A 12,786-nucleotide genomic window follows, 5' to 3' on the forward strand; every position below is an offset into this window, starting at 1 on the left:
AGGTCTGAGGGTATTTGATCCGCCTTCATCAAATCATGCCGCCATGCCATGCTCAATAGCCATCAATCGGAGGTGTGCACTCCTCATAGCAAACAAGCTGCCACACGTTAACAGGTCCCGCGGTAGCGTAGGCTTTGCTGGAAAAAACCTTAAGTGAAGTGGCAAAGCCAGCAAACAGGATAAAGATTGGCGTCCTTCTAATATGCATTTATTCCACTAGGGTCCCAAAGCATAAAAAGGCTGAAACACTTGTAGGAATCTGAAATGAATGTCATTTTTACAGTTGTAATTCTGAAATAGCTAGAAATGGTAATAATTTAGGGTTATTTTAGTTCAAATTAGGATTTCTACCCATCACCTGATACGCATTAGAGGAACCACTAAAGCATGAGGAGTTTGAATCAGTAGCCGGAGGTGGCGGGCGGAACTGAATCATGAGGTGCAAAACCGCTAAAAAAATGAATTGCAAGTTGTTGTATATATAGGAAAGGAAGGGCGCAGTATCTGTTGCACGTTTTATGGACACCAGAACCACGCTGTAATGGAAGGCAAGAAGGTAGAGGTGAAAGAGGAGGAAGGCATGAAGGTTAGCAGAAGCTATAGTCAGATCATAACTGGTTCAGCCTAGTGTTGCCAGTTCAGTTCCGTTCAGTTCAGTTCAGTCGTTCAGTCGTGTCCGACTCTTCGTGACCCTATGGACCATTTCACGCCACGCTTTCCGGTCTCTCACTATCTTCCTAACATCCCATAACTTCATCTGCAGTGCCTCGAGGATGCCATCTAACCATCGCGTTCACTGCCTACCCTTTCTCCGGCGACCGTCAACCTTTCCCAACATCAAATCTTTCTCCAGCGACTCCTCTCTTCTCATCAGATGACCAAAATAGCTGAGCTTCAACTTTAGAATTTGGTCCTCCAATGAGCAGTCAGGGTTTATGGTCGACAATATCGACTGATTTGATCTTCTGGCAGTCCAAGGAACTCTCAAGAGTCTTCGCCAGCACCACAATTCAAACGCGTCAATTCTTCGGCGGTCAGCCTTTTTCACAGTCCAACTCTCGCATCCATACTTCACAACTGGAAAGACCATAGCACGAGTTATGCGGATCTTGGTTGGCAGACTAATGTCTCTGCTCTTTACTAGGCGGTCAAGGCTAACCATTGCTCTCTTTCCCAGAAGCAGGCGTCTCCTAATTTTATGGCTGCAGTCTCCTTCCGAGGTAATCTTGGAGCCCAAGAAGAGAAAATCTGTCACAGCTTCCACTTCTTGTCCATTGATGCTCCAGGACTTGATAGGGCAAGACGCCATGATCTTTGTCTTTTTAATGTTCAGTTTAAGCCCAAACTTCTCACTCTCTTCTTGTACGCGCATCAGAAGTCTCTTGAGTTCCACTTCACTTTCTGCCATTAAAGTGGTATCATCCGCATATCTAAGGTTGTTGATACGTTTTCCAGCAATCTTCACTTAGTGTTGCCAGCAGTGTTTAAATCTGGAGTAACCCAGGAGGGCAGCATGAGTTGAGACTTTTCTCAGCCGGCGCCAGGTACTGTGATTTAAGCTAGTCTTTCTAGAGGATTCTTAGTCGTGTCAAATAATCTGTCGCCACAGTCTGCTGCATTGATTTTAGGTGAAGTGCGCTGCTAATAAGACTCGTTCTTCTAATCAACTAGTGATTGTGTTACTCAAAAGTTCACAGTCATTGAACGGTTAGCGATTTGCTTGACGCAAAACAATCACTTCTACTTCGAGCATCTGTTCCCAGTAGTCTACTTCGCTTATCTTGCCACGCAAGCGCGATAGCAGGCGCTTATCTCCTCGGTTTCGGCATAGGTACTCAACAGTATGCTCTGAGAGGAAAAATAATAACTTTGATGAGTTTCCTGCCCAGCCGTCACTGTAAACAGTAAAAAAAACAACAAAAAAACACCCAAAGAAAAAAAAAAAAAACATCTCAACGCCAATAAACCCAGTAGTCTATAGTTGAGGAAAACTGAATATTTAGGTCGGTAGATTTTATTATTTGTGTTAAGGACAATAATATCTAAGTAGTAATGAAATTAGGACTCTATTTATTCTCCAGCAACCTCTAAGTTTTTTTTTATTTATTTGCGTCATGGGGTCCTGTTTGCATTCCATTTGACTCTGACACTACGCCAGAACTTAATGAATCGAAAGTACATGAAAAATAGGGCACCAACTAATCTCGGTCAAAGCACTGAACTTATGCAGTATGAGGCCTGAAGTCTACCACTATGCTATATATAGTGAAATAAGTATAAGCATAGCACTAAATTCAATCATTAAGAGAACATAACAGGGAAAGATATGTTAAAATAAAAGAACATCCTAAAGCAATAGGTTTTTAAATGATGCTCTGCCCTTCAGTTCCTCAGGCAAGGTAAGTTTGAGGGGCAGGAAAGATAAGGATCGAGAGTGGCTAGTTGCTTTCGAAAATAGTGTCATCGCATACACCAGCACTTAGCATGCGGTAAGCAAAGAGTATTCGACGAGAACCTCTCCTATTCCCCGGCCGTTATCAACTTTAACGGCAAAAAGGAGTACTTCGAAAACTTCACCAAGGGAACTAATTACCTCATTCGTAGGCGGAACAGCTTTCACATATTAAGCCACGTTTCCATCACCCAAAGAATAAACTGTAGATTGTACAGCGCAAAACGAACGGATGTCGAATCGGAGAAACGACCAACAGAAGCGTTTTCTTCTTTAGGTTTTCGCATGTTTCGCAACCAGCCCAGCTATTAGTCAGTCTCTAATACAAAGAGCACAGGCAAGATGCAAGTAAGAGCACAAGGTAAGTTGTATCTTACCTGCACTCATCTATTGGGCTGAAACGTGGAGGCTAACCAAGAGGGTTCTATTTAAGTTGAGGACAACGCAGAGGGCTATGGAACGAAAAATGGTAGGAGTAACATTAAGAGATAGGAAGCGTGCAGAGTGGGTCAGAGAAATAACTCAAGTTACCGACATTCTAGTGGAAATTAAGAAGAGGTAATGGGCATGGGCAGGACACGTAGTGCGAAGAAAGGATAACCAATGGTCGCTTAGGGTAACAAACTGGATTCCGAGAGGGGACGGCTGAAAGTTGCGTGGGCAGATGAGTTTAAGAAGTTCGCAGGGGTCAAGCGAATGCAGCTAGCACAAAACCGGGTTAACTGGAGAAATATGGGAGAGGCCTTCGCCCTGCAGTGGGTATAATCATGATGATGATGATGATGATGAATACAAAGAGCACAAACTTTCATGAAGTGCTATAACGGTGGAAGAAAATAACTATTCATATATTCCAAAACAGCGAATAAAATTTGTTTCAAATTCCAACGATTTGGATCTTAGGGAAAAACAGATTCGAAGCAATGAAATAAGGTCACTGCGATAACAATCGCTGATAACACTTACTTATTTCGTGGAGCCGCGCAGAACGTTGACAAGAAGGCCCAAAAGCTCAACGCATAAAACGGCCCGGAGCGGCGTCTGGAATCTGCAGGACGAAAAGAGAGGGAAAACTGCTCATGAATATCGTATACAGCTGGACTAATTCAGGATTAGAAAAGCACAGACAAAAAATAGCCCTCCTCTTGAACTTCTCTCACGATTCAAGTGCAGTTTGAGAGTACACACACTATTGAAAAATGAATGCGTAATAGATGTTCGGCAGCGAAAAGAAAGAGTGACCATGCATTGTCTAATATTACACAAACCTTCATTTAGACTTGCGGTGTCTCCTTGAGCATGATAAACATACATTTATGCTCATTTAACATGACCTTAAACATGTCATGCGCATAACACGAAAAAGCCCGTTTCACTTCAGCCTCAGATTACGCAAATTTCAGTGTGTGCTGGTGTTACTAATGGTATCCAGAGAAACTCAAGTATTCGGTCTGTATTATATACTAAATTTTCGGTGTGCAAAGCTAGGTAAAATGCTGCACACACTTAAAAAATGATTTTGTTTAATAATTTCTTTTATTCCTTCGTACCGGAGCTTCTTGTTTTCAACCACAAATTTTATTTTGTGTTATAATATCAAATAAAATCTGAAAACAAGAAAGCTCATCATTTTGAGGCCACTGACTCTGCAGTGTTAGAAGTCTTCCACCCAACCAAATTTCTTGATTCGAAGTGCTGACGCCTCAAAGTCTTGACAAGCTAAAGAAAGCGAGAAAAGGAAAAAAAAAAATAACTACAAAGGGAAGGACCAGAGTTTTGTCATCCCTCAAATAAACGAAAGTGATCCGACGAAAGCTCGCAGAGTCTCCGTGGCCGGTGTCAGCGTTCAATATGAAAGCGCCCGTGTTGCCTGCCAGGGGTGTCCTCGTCCAGCGTTCAAAGTGCGCCGAAGGAGACTTCACAGCGGCTCTGACGTGAAAGCTGGTGCTGAAGTTTAAACCTCGGCCTTCTGCCACTTTACATTCTCCTATCTTTGCCTACTTTTTATTTCGCTTCGCGAGGCGCGCTGTGCAATAACACGAGGCAAACGGAGCGCTTCGAAATGCAAGACTCGACTGACTTGCCGTCATGTGAAATGAACAGAGACGGGGGTCAACAGCCTAAGAGCGATCACTGGTACCCAATACAGTCTAGAGCCTGTGTCTGCAAGCTTTTTACTCAATGTCTGCCATCTTGAAGAGTGCTTGTTGCAAACTCCTTCTTGAAACATGCATTTTGTTTGTGCCCATGAAGTTGGTTGCCAACGAATTGATGCAATTGTAACAAAACTCCGTGACTTCATTGCTTGCTTGGTCGGTCACTCGACGAAACACTCGACGAAACACTCACTCACTCACTCACTCACTCACTCACTCACTCACTCACTCACTCACTCACTCACTCACTCACTCACTCACTCACTCACTCACTCACTCACTCACTCACTCACTCACTCACTCACTCACTCACTCACTCACTCACTCAATCAATCAATCAATCAATCAATCAATCAATCAATCAATCAATCAATCAATCAATCAATCAATCAATCAATCAATCAATCAATCAATCAATCAATCAATCAATCAATCAATCAATCAATCAATCAATCAACGTTTACTTAGCGTGCCAACGAAAAGCCAGGCCGTCTGAGCGCTGCAAAAAAAATCTGGAGGGAACCTGATCGCGCGGCCGCATTTCAATGAAGGCAAATGCGAAAGGCGTTCGTATGTTGCGCGATGTCGGCGCACGTTGAAGATCGTGGTCGAAGTTAATCCGTATTGCACTTTCCTCCCTTTCTTCCTTAACCCCCACCCACCTTTCTAACTTCATGGTGCGGTTAAGGTTTACACGGAGAAGTGAGACCCATACTAAGCTTTTCCTATTCCCAAAAATCATTTATATAAAAAATAAAATCTGACAGCAATAATGCCTTGATGATGATTATAGGTACAGGAGAGCGACCAGTGCTCTTTGCAGCTTGCGAGAGCGGCTCGATGCTAATACACTGCGCTGATGTAAAAGTCTAGCTGCCGTGAAAATAAGACAAATCAGCACAGTCGTCCCTCAAGCAACGACGCCCTCCTTCACCAGGAAATTATGCAGAACTCTATAAAGAGAGATTGTGTGACTTCACAGTTGGCCTTCTTTTCGAGCCCTGCGTTTTCGTGCACCTTCGTTGTTAACCCTTCGCATTAAAAATTTCTCACAATTGTTCAATGTGAAAATGCGCCAAGTTTAATAAATGTCGATATTTGAATCAAGTTATTCCAATTTATCTGCCGCTTCTCTTCGGTAATTTTAATCTCATTGTTGTTTTTTATATTGTACTCAACCGGTGATGTAAGCGGTGGGCGTTGATTTTGAGGAGAAATTTTAAAGCGTTCTTTATATGGCTACTGACTATCTGATGCCCCGCGCGCATATATGAACACCCAGATCTTCCTGTTAGAACAAATAGAGAGCCTTTTTGGCAGCAACCGAGCGTCTGTACGTACAAAGACTGTCGCCAGCTGCGAGCAAGCATAATTGAAGCCTTTCAAAACGAGCAGTTAACCCATGATGCTACTTGACTCAGCACACCAAGCAGAAAACCATGTAGTAAAAAGGGGACGTTTTTTTGTTGTATTGTTCTATGCACAAAGATCCTAGTAGAGTACACTAATAGGCGCCTTTTTGGTATTGTAAAACTGTGGTAAAGACAATAGCCGCTGGAAGTTTTCACCTGGATAAATTCCCCCAGCCGTAACACTAACGTTCTACCTAATTCCAAATCTAAACAATACGGTATTTTGGCTCAGTTATGAATGCCTGTTGAAGCATATCATATTGGAGCGGTGTATAAATATTTATTTGACTTACAGGGCTTTAACATGCACTCGAATCTTCATATGCTGGCACTTTCGCCTTTCTACAGAATTCAATTTCAACCCTTGCAACTCGATTTCGCGCGAGCGAATTCATGTTGAGTAGCCCACAGCCATAGTCTCTTAAATAAACTTATCATAAATCACTAAAGAGCAGTCCTTATTACCTTTTTAAGCTAGCAGGGGTGTGCAACTAGTTATTTGCGCTTTTCGTCTTACTTTTACACATTTCGTTTCCTCATACAAGGCAGTGAGCGGTAAAACTCAAGAATGCATTTCGGTACCTGCTTTCAAGTTCTTGAAAAGGTCACCAAGCATTTCTACCTACATTCTCACGATCCTATCAGATTATGACTCGTAGCTAGAGCTCTCACCAAGCGGCACAGCGATCAGAAAGCCCACGCAAGGAATCGATCAGAGTCTAAGAACAAGAGGCTGCTGCGCACTCCGCCACTTCTTAACAAGGGACAAGGACGCAGTGAATCGGGAAATATAGAAATATAAATCGGCATAAAAGGATGGTAAGGGACCTGTGTCTACTATCCGAGATAAAATGTCAACCTCCTGCACTACTCTAGCTCCCACTCTACACTCTTATGAGACCATTTTGCAGCACTTCTACACATATACAGCGTTACCACAGTCACGTATATATAAAGGGTGCTTCGTACTGGCTCGTTTCGCGTTTGGACCCGTTTATTTCTTCCGGTCTAGAAAGCGCATGGGGGCATCGAGATTCTTTGCACTGCGTACATCGCGCGATCCCCCCCCCCCTCTCTCTACCTCTCCCCGGCTATTAACGACCCAGACAGTGCCGTGGACGCGATTATAGAGGCCCGGCTGGCACGCCGTGTGCTTTAAAGGCTGCGGCGATAGAGAGCTGTGACTTCTAATGGGGGTGCGCATCACCGTTATGCCGAGAGGTTTTCATTAGCGATGCGGACATCGTAAGAGGGTAATTCCGTTATCGTTGACTCTCCTTTCTGTCTAGAGTGAAGTAGTGAAGAAAATGCTTTTGTGCTGCAATGAACCGGAAGGAAGAACATATTATAAAATATGCCTTCCACGGTGGAATTTGAAGTATCACGGTTACACAGAGAATATCCCAGGCGTCGCTGCTTCATATTCTCGTTGACCCACAGGAGAAGAGACAAAAAATTGACAGCCCACGTTTAGAGTGTTCGATGGTGAAGCGGTTTGTGACTGCAACGCAGCACTGAGTGTATTTGGAGTGCTTTCGATCGCATCTGGAATCGATCAAGACTGCATGCGTCACAGATGACGTCAAATGTTGTCGTGCTCATAGAGATACATAAGGGCCATTTGTTTAACCTACACCAGCTACACCAGTGCAGAAAAAATGAATTGAAGGTATAAAAGATTTCCTACACTGGTGCAGCTGGTGTAGGTTAAACAAATGACCCTAACGTGTGATAAAACGGCCACCAAGTTGAGTCGAGTAAAATGAGCCGCTTGTCTAAGACTGGCACACAAGCTAGAAGGTTCAGCAAACTCCACATGCTAACATCATCCGCAAATACAAAAAACAAAGTAGAAAACAGCAACAGCAAAAGCAACAATTAAAAAGTTCATAGCATTGATCCCATAACACGTGGTCTTATAAAACAGAAAGCAGCCATACCATGTGCCCGCTTTGAGTGAAGGGCCAAACACGGAAAGTCAGCTTTCATTGCTATTTGTGTAACATGTCACTCTCGGGGAACAGAAGCCTTCGCACTGCAAACGGTTCAATACGCGCACGCAGACTAAGAGGCCAAGGGCTTCGTACAAAGCGGACATCGCGTTTTGGCTGCAGGCGTGCTCCGGAATCACATACAGTATTCATGCACGTCCGACCCTCAGAAGCGACGCCGTACGAGGCAGACCACCAGAGACCACATCAAGCACAACTGCGTGTTTGTGTTCAGCTGGCGGTTTTAGCGACAAGACATTCTGATTGGCTGATGGCAGCACATAGCGAGCGCTCTCTTCCAGTCGAATTGGTTGGTCGGTGAGTAAACAGGAAGGCCTGACCGCGGCCTCTATAAGGTTCGATGGGGGTCTCACACGTAGGCTGTTCGATCTTCGGCCCTTGAGACGCCAGTGGGGCATACTACTTGAGCGATCTTCCCTCGCCGTGGCCGTAACAAGCTTCTGCATTATTAAGAGCGCAGAAACCAGAAGTGACCACACTATCATTTTTATCTCGCTACCGCTGATGCTTGTCGACGGTGCCGATGCGGACTGGAAGCGAAGTAACGAGACATGCTGATTGCACTGTATGGGAACACGTGTGCGAGTTTGGGCGAAGGCCTCTTCTTCAAGGGCGCCGTAACGAGGCGCTTGGAACGAATTGTGCAAACTCGTTATAAGGTCAATCGAAGAAGGCTTACTATTGCGATAGGCGTAAGAACTTCGATGTTTGAGCGCTACTCGGAGAGCTGTGCCATTAGGTTCACTAGGTATAAAAAATAAATAAAAACTGGAATAAATTATAGGGAAGAAGTAGAAAATAGGGGAGAATCGTTTGGATTCAGAGTGAATATAAAGATCCGCTTGAGACAAGAATTTGTTTTAAAATAAATAAACTCTACGACAATGCTTTGTGCCTTAATTGACCAGCTTCTTGTTCGAGGATTTAGCATCAGGAGGGTTGAAAAAAAACCCACCGTGACAGCGCTGCAACAGATAAGCTCACGTGAACATTTGCTCCGACTAGCGAGCTCGATAAAGCAGTTTCGAAACATTCTAGTTTTTTGTTTTTGAACATAAAGGTGGATGAGCAGCATTGTTATCCACTGTGCGAGTGCAAAAGTAATCAGAGTATAAAATTTGGAAGATTGGAGGAAAAATTAGGCGTAAAGAACAAACGTAACGCTCAACTGGGAGCATTTGTCAAAAGTTCAGTTCAGTTCAGTTCAGTTCAGTTCAGTTCAGTTCAGTCGTGTCCGACTCTTCGTCACCCTATGGACCATGTCACGCCACGCTTTCCAGTCTCTCATTATCTTCCTAACATCACAAGTTATATCAAATATAATAAGGCATGTAAACTTCATGAGCCAGTCGGCTGGTTCACTTACAAAAGCCAACGAGGCGAGATAAAAACCACACTTGCTTGTGAAGGCATCTGGGCGCTCCGTGAGTAAAATTGCGTAATTTTATTTATAATGAAAGAATTTAGGGTTAATGGTGACTGGTGAAAATAAATGTCGAAATGTTCACTATCAGTTTTAAAATAGAGAATTTCATAACAACAAGTGTCATCGATGCCGGTTGGCGATTTGTTTTAATTTTATGCCAACCACTAGAGTACATCGAAATAAAAATAACACCGCCATTCATATTATTTCTTTATCGAGCTTCAACATACAGGTCGTACGACTTGGAAGAGAGCATCAGCGTTTATATTACAATCAAGCGTTCTTAATAATTCATTCTTATTACTGTGTGACGATAGCTAAATTCCAACCTGTTCTAAGAGGTACTAAGTGCTCGTAGAGTATTCGCCTTATCTAGTGAACTGGTAGTGGTTTATCTTGGAAAGGTAGAGCACAAGAATCAACGGAAAGTGCGAAAATGGTTTCTGCATCTTTCAAAGAAAAAAGAAAAAAGAGTAGCTCTCACGGCTTAACATGAAACGTATGTCCCATCGATGTCATTCTGAGCGCTCAAAGCATAAAAAAATGCTCGACGACATCTTGACACACCGTGCCACGGTGGCTACGCGTTGGCTGACTTATGATAATCTGGTTTTAAGATCCGCTTTACCTGTTACTGGCAGACGCAACAAAAAGTCCCAAATTCTACGAGAAATGTTTATCTATGCAGTTGAGTAGTATAGAATATGAAGCATGCTGAGTAGACGTTTTATGCAACGATAATGAAGCTATGTGTGCTTACTTCTGGCTCTACGTCATGACTAAAACTAAACTAGGACATTGTTTTAGAGCAGAGTTGGGAACTGTAAACTCTGGAGGTGCTGCATAGCGCTCTGCGATTGTTGAAGCGTGCATGCAGTTTTGTATACTTGCGTCTTTCAACTGCATATGCAATGCTTTGTACGAAACGTTCGCATAGTTTCACGAACTAAAGCTTGGATAATGGAGAAGAGTTAAAGCCCAGAAACTCGGAAAGGACGCCTGGACTGCTGTAAAAGGAAAAACAGCAAAGAGCGCGTGGCACACGTTTGGTGTGAGAGGCCCCCATAGCAACAGGCGTGCCAGCGGGTTTTATAGCGTGCTCAGATATACTGCAACAAAGCAGCGCTAAACCATGCGCGGTTCACTAGCTTGAACAGGTAGCCTGGCGCTTACAGCCTCGCTGCTCTCAAAGTGGTCATGGCGTGGCCTTGCGCTGGTTAGGCATTATAAAAGTGATTCATTTAGGGCTAGGGGAGTCGAGGAAAATTAAGCAGGAAGTGGTCCCCCTATGCTGAAGGTTTACTCTTCACTAGAGTAAGTTGTTGGGCCAGTTGGTATTCTAGATTTAAGGTTATAGTTTTCAGCGCTTATGCACGCGGCCAAAGGAAAGAAGAAGACTAGACTTTGGCCGCGTGTCTTTGCGCTGAAAACTATGTCCTTAAAGGTTTACTCTGTTGTGATAAGTACCAAGAAAAGTAGATAGTGCGAAGAATCGTGCTTTGTGTCATTTAAACCCGAACAAAAAAAAAAAGCCCTCAAGCGCTTAGCCGGTTTACAACAACGTTCATAAAGAGGGCCAGATAATGACGAGATAGATGTGCGGTTGTCGACGTGAGGGACGAAAGCGCATAGCTATCTGCTCCGCAGAAAACGAGACTTGAATGGCGATTACACTGCTGGTTATGCGGTAAAACAGCGCTAGCTAATAGTGCGCTGATATGAACACGCTTGAGTCGAGGATGTAGCCACCATTCGTGTTTTTTGACACAGTAGGAGTGCGCAAATACATGAGCCTTGATAGAGCACCGCGGCCCTTCTAAATTTTGTGCCGCCGAGACCTGTGGGCTTTCGTCGGTGGCTTTGGCGGGGATTATATCCGGCATGGTAATTACGGCGAGACGCTAAAGGCATGCGTGTTGGCGCCTCTAATGCGTTCAACATAGGCAGGGACAAAAGCCCGACATACGAGAGGGACGTGCCAACCTGCCCAGCCAACTCGTCCATCATCAGGCAAACAAAGAGGCCGAGCGAGAAACAGGAGGAGGAAAAAAATAAAGAAGCTTGAGGAGACGAGTTCCATCTCGTTAGGATGGCGCTGGGTTTTATAACTGGCTCGTATACATCAGGGAGAACGTCGACGAAACCCTATGGACGATTGCGTTTGCGTCGAGTAAAGAGCCATTTTCCTTTCTTCGTCCTCTTTTATAGCATAGCCAAGAAAATTTCCCCGCCATCTTCTCTTTCCCCTTGCTTGCGCGATAAACAAGAGACCTGTGCAGCAGTGCGACGAAAGTGAGGAATGATGCTAAAAAAATAAAAAAAAAGCATGGCACCTCTTCTCTGGCCATTAGCACTCTTATCGCTGTCGTCGCACTTAGACTGTACAGACGAGAGTTTTATCGCCCGGAATAAGTAGCTTACTGGCAACGCGGGATTATCTGCAGCAGCTAGTAGGCAGCTTAGTCGCAATCTTATAACGACAAAAATATGGGCGATGCTGTAGTTTATCTTCCAAGGAGGCGAGGGGTATGGAATGGAGCCCGATATGACTTGTCTGTGATAAAACTCGCCCGCCCGCCAGCCCGCTCGCTCGCTCGCTCACTCACTCACTCACTCACTCACTCACTCACTCACTCACTCACTCACTCACTCACTCACTCACTCACTCACTCACTCACTCACTCACTCACTCACTCACTCACTCACTCACTCACTCACTCACTCACTCACTCACTCACTCACTCACTCACTCACTCACTCACTCACTCACTCACTCACTCACTCACTCGATCGATCGCTCGCTCACTCATTCATTCACTTGATCACTCGTTCTCTAACTCTCCTGCTCACTCATTCAGTTAGTCATTCACTCACTCACTCAAGCTCTAGCTCGCCGCTCGCTCACTCACTCTCTAACTCCCCTGCTCACTCAGTCACTCACTCATTCACTTGTTCTCCAGCTAGCTCACCCACTGATTTACTCGCTCACTTGCTCCCTCCCTCCCTCCCGCCCGCCCTACTTCACTTATTCACTCACTCACTTACAGGTGGCGTTTCCACTCGCGATCCTATCCATCGTCGACTTGTAAACAAGATACGGCGAATCTGTGCATCCAAACGCACAAATGAGCAACAGTTAGCAGAAGCAGGCCGATGTCCCGGCATCGGCGGTACTGGCCTGCTTCATAATGAATCCCCGATCGGGGCTCGCTGAAATTCGAAGCAAGCGCTTTTGTCATTACCCCGCTCCCGTGTGCCGTGCCTGCGCGTCGTACCTGGAGCAGAAAAGCGCGGCCGCGTTGCCTGAAATTAACGGTGCCGTTTTAAT

At 44.6% G+C, this 12,786-nt stretch overlaps 1 protein-coding gene across 1 annotated transcript in view; it reads right to left on the reverse strand.

Moving 5' to 3' along the window:
- Nucleotides 1-12,786, reverse strand: part of Elk (Eag-like K[+] channel) — a 365,673-nt gene that overhangs the window by 208,521 nt on the left and 144,366 nt on the right. The window contains exon 2 of the mRNA XM_084594747.1: nucleotides 3,419-3,500. The gene's annotated coding sequence lies outside the window, so the exon portion shown is untranslated. The remainder of the gene's footprint in view (nucleotides 1-3,418; nucleotides 3,501-12,786) is intronic.

The sequence above is a fragment of the Amblyomma maculatum genome, chromosome 2, assembly GCF_055883805.1.
Source record: "Amblyomma maculatum isolate TAMU_Amacu chromosome 2, ASM5588380v1, whole genome shotgun sequence".
Lineage (NCBI taxonomy): Eukaryota > Metazoa > Arthropoda > Arachnida > Ixodida > Ixodidae > Amblyomma > Amblyomma maculatum.